We start from the raw sequence: 7,733 nt of genomic DNA, 5'->3' as shown, positions 1-7,733 counted from the left end.
ATATTCTCACCTTCTTCATCTGTCTAAATCCTACCCGTGCTCTCAAGACACATCTCAAATATCATTTCAAATGTCAAATCACAAGCAGGGGAAGGGGGGTGGAGGGTGGGGGCTGGGAAGTTGGGGGTGAAGGATGGGAGGTGTGGGTTGTGGGGTGCGTGATGGGGGGGCGGTGGGGGGTAGGGTTGGGGGTAAGAGTGGGAGGTGGGGGTGAGGGGTAGTATTGGGGGATGAGAGCTGGCGGGAGGGGAGTTGGGGTGGCAGATGGGGGCTGTGCATTGGGGATGTGGTGAGGCAGATGGGGGCTGGGTGTGTGGGGTGTGAGGTGGCAGGTGGGGTGGCGTGTGGGGAGTAGGGGGTAAGGTTGGTGGGTGACAGGTAGGGGAGGGAGAAGAGGGCATAGGGGGGATAAATGGTGATAGAAGGAGACTTGACCTGAAGCCAGTGAGCACACAATGCGATATACAAATGATGCATTATAGAATTGCACACCTGACCTATGCAATTTTATTAATGAATGTCATCCAAATAAGGTTGATTAAAAATAAATAAAAGGTGGGTCTTTTGAGGTTGATTAGGTTATGAGGGTGGAGCCCTCGTGAATAGGATTAATACCCTTTTCAAAGATATCCCATGCTAGACTTATCAGGAGATGCTTTTATATGTTATATGTCTAACCACTATTTTGTACACTTGAAACTAATATTGAATGTCATCCCTAATTGAAAAAAAATTAAAGAAGTAATTTTTAATAAAAATGAAAATGCAAATCAGAGTGATCTTTAAAAAATATAAATCAGATCATTACACTCTGTGCCTAAAAGCCTTAAGTGCTCCAGCAGGGGTCAGCTCTCCAGAAAGAATCATGCCTGTGAGGGTGTTACACTGCTGGGAGAGGAATGCCCTGTCTTCTTCCTCCAGTAGCTCCCTTCACTGCTCTGGTGATGTGTGGCACTGGTGCAGGGCAGAACTGTGCTTCCTTGAGAGTGAGCTAAGCATCACTTTGGCTGCTTAGTTATAGTGTGGGAGCAGACACACAGAAAATAAATTTAAGCCTTAAAAGTTCTCACAGCATTTCAACCCTCCAAACGGACCTCTATCCTCCCTTCCCTACACTCCAGCCAGCCTGGCTCACCCAGCCTTGAGGAAAGAAGTCAGGGACAGTGCTGCCCGGGAAGCCAGTGAGCATGCATCTGGTCGGAAGTCTGGAGAGAGCTCCAGTTCTCTTAGGACAGAAATGGAGGGATGAATCTGCTGAAATCAGCCACCCATGAGGGGATTCTACTTTTCACTACGTGATGGCTGGATTGCACCTGCATGATCCCACCATGCTCTCGCTCCCCTGTGGGGATCCACGAGTCATCTACAACAGGAAGCAGCTCTCTGGCCTTTGAGAATCCACAGACCTTCTGCAAAGCCCTTAAGCTCACACAGCTGATCTCAGACTACAGATTCCAGACACCTTCAATCCTGGGAAGCAGCCTCTTTTGACTTTTTCATTCTCCTCCTACAAACAATGCCAGGTCTGCGTCTTCTGTACACTGCTCAAGGATGTGTGAGGACCCAGCGGGTGGCAGCTGGACGTGGTATACCCTGGGACATTTGCTGAGTGGCCTCAGACCCAACACTGACACTGAGCTTGAACCTGCATCCATCTGGTGAGCACCACTCACCTCTACCTGGGGACTCCCTGAGAACCTCCCTCATGCAACTTGAGTGCTTCCAGAGACTCTTTCATTAACTGAGACAAACAGGCACCCGGCAGATGGAGGCAGACAGGGAGGCAGAACATGGTGTGCTCTGGGGCTTTTGCTGACCTGCCCCCAGGCTCAATGCTAGTCAAAGCCAGCTTTGGTGCCCTGCTTGGACCTTCCTGTGCTCACTGGGCCTCAGCAGAGGCTGTCACAAATTGTGAATTGCTTTGTAGATGCAAAGAGTTTGCCCTGGGAGAGTCACATCAAGCATCTGACATTGTTCAGCACCAGAGTCCCTCCCAGGAAGCCCCAGGAACAACAAGCCGATAGCCAGCTTCAGAGCACATCAGAGAAGGATACAATTAGCCTCAGAAGCGGCAGATCCAAAGAGAGATCTAGGCAGGCACCAGACCCCGCTGAGATGAATTGCGCTCCACGTGGTCAACACCTGTCAGCAGCTCATACACTACACTGTAGGCAGGGTACACTGTGGTCACAGCCAACTAGCCTGAGCATCGAATCACTACATGAATGGGCCAACAGCCATCAAGAATCAACTGCCACAGGAAGGTTCACATAACACACACGGGACATCCCTGGAGCACTCAACTCAGATGATCAAGAAGAAATTGCCACTGGGTTCCACAGGACTCCTACTACACGAAGCCACACTACCAAGACCTGGATTTTAATACAAAGAAAGAAACACACAGAGGCAGCCAAAATGCAAAGAAACATGCCCCAAATTTAAGAACAGGGGACACATCCAGAAAAAATGCTAAACAAAGTGAGGCAAGCAATATTTCAGATAGTTAATTTAAGTTAGGTGAAGAATGGATGAAATCATTGGGAACTTGAAAACTGATAGTAGGCATGAAAAAGAACATTTAAGCCATATAAAAGATCCAGTCAGAAATAAAGAGTAAAATCTTTGAAATGAAGAATACACTAGAGAAAATAAATAATTTGATTAAGGAGAGAATCAAATTAGTGATTTGGAAGACAAGGTCACAGAAGACAAAAGCAGCAAAAAGAAAAAAGAACTTTTAAAAATGAGGAATGTTTAGGGGACTTTTGGGACAACATGACACATTAACAACAACCACATTATAGGAGTACAAGGACAAAAGAAAGGTTAAGGGACTACACCATATTAAAAGAAATAATGACCGAACACTTCCCTAACCTGGTGAAGGAAGAGACACACGTCCAGGAAGCACAGAGTCCCAAACAAAATGAACCCAAAAAGGCTTGACATCAGGACACATCATCATGACAATGACAAAGATTAAAGACAGGACATCTTAAAAGCAACAAAAGAAAGACGGTCAGTTACCTACAAGGGAGCTCCCATAAGACTGTCAGCTTATTTCTCTACAGAAACATACCAGGCCAGTAGGGATTGGCACAAAATATTCAAAATAATGACAAGCTAGGACCTTCAACCAAGACTACTTTACCCAGTAAGGCTGTCATTTAAAATTGATGGAGAAATAAAGAGCTTCCCAGACAAGAAACAGCAAAAGAAGTGTGTTACCACCAAACCATTAGTATAAGAACTATCAAGAAGGAATAAAAGGGAAACAGAGTTAAAAGAATAAAACATATCTACAAATAATCACTTTAAATGTAAGTGGCTTGACTGCTGCAATTAAAAGACATGGTAGCTGAATCGATAAGAAATCAAGAACCATATATATGCAGTCAACAAGAGACCTATCTCAGAATGAAAGATATACAGAGAAAAATCAAGGGGATGGCAAAAGGTATTTCATGCAAATACAAATGAGAAATAAGCCGGGGAGGTAAACCTAGAGCTGACAAAAGAGACTTTAAAACAAAGGCTACATTGAGCGATAAGAATGGACACCACAGAATGATAAAGAGAGCAATCCAACAAGAGGATATAACCCTTGCAAACATGTATTTCTTCAACATAAGAGCAAGTAAATGTGTAACAAATCCTGATGTACATAAATGGAGAGTTCAACAATAATACAGACGTAGTAGGGGATTTGAACAATCCCACTGGCATCAATGGCTGGATCTTCCACACAGAAAATCAAGAAGCAAAGAGTGGCCTGGTGCTGGACTCTGCAGCAGCAGCAGCACATATAGTAAAGCTGGAATGATGCAGAGGAGATTAGGGTGGCCCCTGCGCAAGGGTGACACTCAAATCAGTGAAGCGTTCCCTTCCCCCTAGCGTGTGACATGCTCCCCTGGCTCCCCTAGGCTCCCCTGGCTCCCCTGGGCTGGGGCCCCTGCGGGTGGGGGTGGAGGGAGATGGGCGGGCGCTGGGGGGGGGAGGGAGACGGGCGGGGGCTGGGGGGGGGAGAAGGCGGGGGGGAGACTTGGGCCCTTACCTCCTCCTGGGCTGGGGTCCCTGTGGGTGGGGGCGGAGGGAGATGGGCAGGGGCTGGGGGGGGAGGGAGATGGGTGGGGGCTGGGGGGGGAGGGAGAAGGTGGGGGGGAAGACTTGTGCACTGCCTCACCCTTGCACAGGGCGGCCTCACACCTAGTCTTTAAAAAAAAAAAAAGAGTGGACTGAAATAACACAATAGATCAAATGGATTTAATTGGTATCTTCAGAGCATTTTCACCCTGAAGCAGTAGAATATACATTCTTTTTAAGTGGACGTGCAACATTATCTAGATAGACCACATGTTAGGGCACAAAAACAGTCTCAGTAAATTTAAGAAGATTGAAATCATATCAAGAATCTTTTCTGATCATAACTGTATAAAACTAGAAGTCAATTAGAAAAAACTGACCTACAAGTGATCTATTACTGAACTGTACACACCTAAAACCACCCATGCCCCAATAAATTTATTAACAGAGATAAAAGCAATGAAAAGCAAAAATGAATAAATAAATAAAAATTTGGGGATACATGGTGGTGAGAATTGCATGTCAATATACTTGATGTATACTTAAATGTGGTTAAAACTCTAAATCTTATATTTATTTGACCACAATAAAAATTAGTAATTATAGGATTAAAAAGAAAAAGAAAAAACTATAAAACACAGAAAGTCTTGGAGGCTAATTAACATGTTACTAAACAATGAATAGATAACAATGAGATCAAGGAAATAATGAAATAATACCTTGAAACACATGGAAATGAGAACACAACAATCCTAACGCTATGGAGCACAGGATAAGCAGTCCTAAGAGGAAAATTCCTAACATTACAGGCCTACCTCAAGAAACAAGAAAAACCTGAAATACATCATCTAACTTGACACTTAGAGGAACTAGTGCAAAAGAAAAACAAAGACACCATAAAGTGAGAAGAATAAAGAAAATAATAAAGATCAGAGCAGAAATAAACAAAGCAGTAAAAAACAAACATGAGATCAATGAAGCTAAGGCCATTGTGTGTCAGTGGTTAGAGATGTGGTCCACGGAACAAAGGATCATGCGTTCGATTCCCAGTCAAAGGCATGTACCTGGGTTGCAGGTTCACCCCTGCCACCTGTTGAGGTGTACATGTGTGTGAGACAACCATTTGATGTGTGTGTCTCACACTGATGTCTCTCTCTCTCTCTCTCTCTCTCTCTCTCTCTCTCTCTCTCTCTCTCTCTCTCTCCTCTCTTTCTCCCTTCTTACCTCCCTCCCTCCCTCCCACATCTCTAAAAAAAAATTCATTGGACAATATATACTAGGTGAGAATTAAAAGAAAAAATAACTTCTCAACAAACGCAGGTGCTGGACTGGATGGCTTCACAGTGCATTTCATCAAACAGTCAGAGAAGAACTAGCACCTGTTCTCCTTAAACTCACCCGAAACACTCAAGACAGGGGAAGCCTCCCAAGCTCATTTTATGCGTGCAGCATTCTCCTAATCCCAAACCAGAATAAGACTTTATAAAGAAAAAAAATTATAGGCTAATATCCCTGATGAATGTAGATGCTAAAATCCTCAACCAAATATTGGCAAACTGGATCCAGTAATACATTTAAAAGATTACACATCAGGATGAAGTGGGATTTATTCCAGGGATGAAAGCTTGGTACAGTATCTACACATAAAAAACATGATACATCGTAAACAAAATAAAGAATCAAATTCACATGATTACAACAATAGATGCAGAAAGCATTCACCAAAACACAATACCTATTCATTATAACAACTCTCAGTGAAATGTGAATAAAGGGAATTCACCTGAATATAATAAAGATCATGAAGAAAGAAGAAAGAAAGAAAGAAAGAAAGAAAGAAAGAAAGAAAGAAAGAGAGAAAGAAGGAAAGAAAGAAGTGGAAGAAAGAAGAAAGTGAAAGAAAGGAAGGAAGACAGGAAGAAGTTGAAGAAGATACAAATTAATAAAAGCACATATGGTGTTCAAAGATAGGAAGAATTAACAACGTTCAAAGTCCAATGACGTAATTCAGAGAGCTACAACAAATATCACAAAAATTTATATGGAAGTACAAAAAAAACACAAAAACACCAAAAAACCCAACACACACACACACACACACACACACACACACACACACAAACAAAACAAACAATAAAACGAAACCAATAGAGTAATCTTGAGAAAGAAGAACAAAGTGGGAGGAATCATGCTACCTGATAACAAACTATACTACGAGGCCATAGTAATAAATATAGTATGGTACTGGCATAAAACAGACATAAAGATCTGTGGAACAGAACAAAAAGTCCAGAAATAAACCCATACATTTATGGTCAATTAATATTTGACAAAGGACACAAGAATATACAATGTGGTAAAGATAGTCCACTCAAAAAATGCTATTGGGAAAATTGGGCACATAAGTGGAAAAATAAATGACTGCAGACTACCTTCTTACACCATATTGAAGAATAAACGCAGAATGGATTAAAAACTTGAAAGTGACATTTGAAACCGTAAAACTTCTAGAAGAAAATAAAGGCAATAAATTTTCATAGAAATATTTGTTATTCTGATATATCTATTTGGGCAACAGAAGCAAAAGAAAAACTAAACAAATGGGACTACATCAATCTAAAAAGTTGTTGCACAGCAAAGGAAACCACCAAGAAAATGAAAAGACAACCCACTGAAGGGGAGAACATATTTGCCAATGATACATCTGATAAGGGTTTAATATCCAAAAATTCATGAAGAACTTAAAAAACTCAACATCATAACAAAATTAAACAATCCAATTTAAAAATGAGCAAAGAACCTAAACAGACACCTCTCCAGCGAGGACCTGCAGATGATTATTACACAAAAAGATGCTGAGCATCACTAGTCATTACAGAAATGGAAATTAAAGTCACAGTGAGGTATCACCTCCCATCTGTCAGAATGGCTATCATCAATAAATCAATAAACATCAAGTGCTGGTGAATATGTGGAGAAAAGAGAACTCTCGTGTACTCTTGGTGGGAATGCAGATTGGTGCAACCACTGTGGTAAGCAGTATGAAGTTACCTCAAAAATTAAAAATAGAACTGCTTTATGACCTAACATTTCCACTTCTGAGAATATCTCTGCAGAAACCTGAAACACTGATCGGAAAGGATATATGCAATGCTATGTTCACTGCAGCATTACTTACAATAGCAAAGATTTCACAGCAGCCCAAGTGCCCAGCAGCAGATAAGTGGAGAAAAGGCTGTGGTACATTAACACAACGGAATACGACTCACCCACACACACAAAAAGGAAATGAAGGAAATCTTACCTTTGACAACAGCATGGATGGAGCCGGTGAGTATTATGCTAAGTGAAGTGAAGTAAGCCAGTCAGAGAAATACAAGTTCCTTATGGTTTCACTTATATGTGGAATCTAATGAACAAAATAAACTACAATCAAAATAGAAACAGACTCATAGGTGCAGAAAACTGACTGAATACTGTCAGAGGGGAGGAGGTTGGGGGACTAGGGGGAAAAGGTGAAGGGATTAAGCAAAGAAAAGACTTATAGACACAGACAGCAGTTTGGTGATTATCACAGAGAGAGGGGTGTGTGTAGAAGAGGGCTTAGAAAGGATAAATTGTGATGGAAGGAGACCTGACCTGGGGTA

At 42.0% G+C, this 7,733-nt stretch overlaps 2 non-coding genes across 2 annotated transcripts; both read left to right on the top strand.

Annotated features, from left to right (window-relative positions):
• Nucleotides 1–834: 834 nt before the first annotated feature.
• Nucleotides 835–1,037, top strand: LOC132214059 (small nucleolar RNA SNORA74). The gene has a single exon (XR_009448158.1). It is a non-coding gene; the product is annotated as a small nucleolar RNA SNORA74 (small nucleolar RNA).
• Nucleotides 1,038–3,789: 2,752 nt separating this feature from the next.
• On the top strand, nucleotides 3,790–3,894 carry LOC132214003 (U6 spliceosomal RNA). The gene has a single exon (XR_009448110.1). It is a non-coding gene; the product is annotated as a U6 spliceosomal RNA (small nuclear RNA).
• The last annotated feature ends 3,839 nt before the right edge of the window (nucleotides 3,895–7,733 follow it).

This window comes from Myotis daubentonii, chromosome 12 (assembly GCF_963259705.1).
Source record: "Myotis daubentonii chromosome 12, mMyoDau2.1, whole genome shotgun sequence".
NCBI classification, from domain to species: Eukaryota; Metazoa; Chordata; class Mammalia; order Chiroptera; family Vespertilionidae; genus Myotis; species Myotis daubentonii.
The sequence above is the reverse complement of the archived record's forward strand: the minus strand, read 5'-3'. Positions and strand labels throughout refer to the sequence as shown.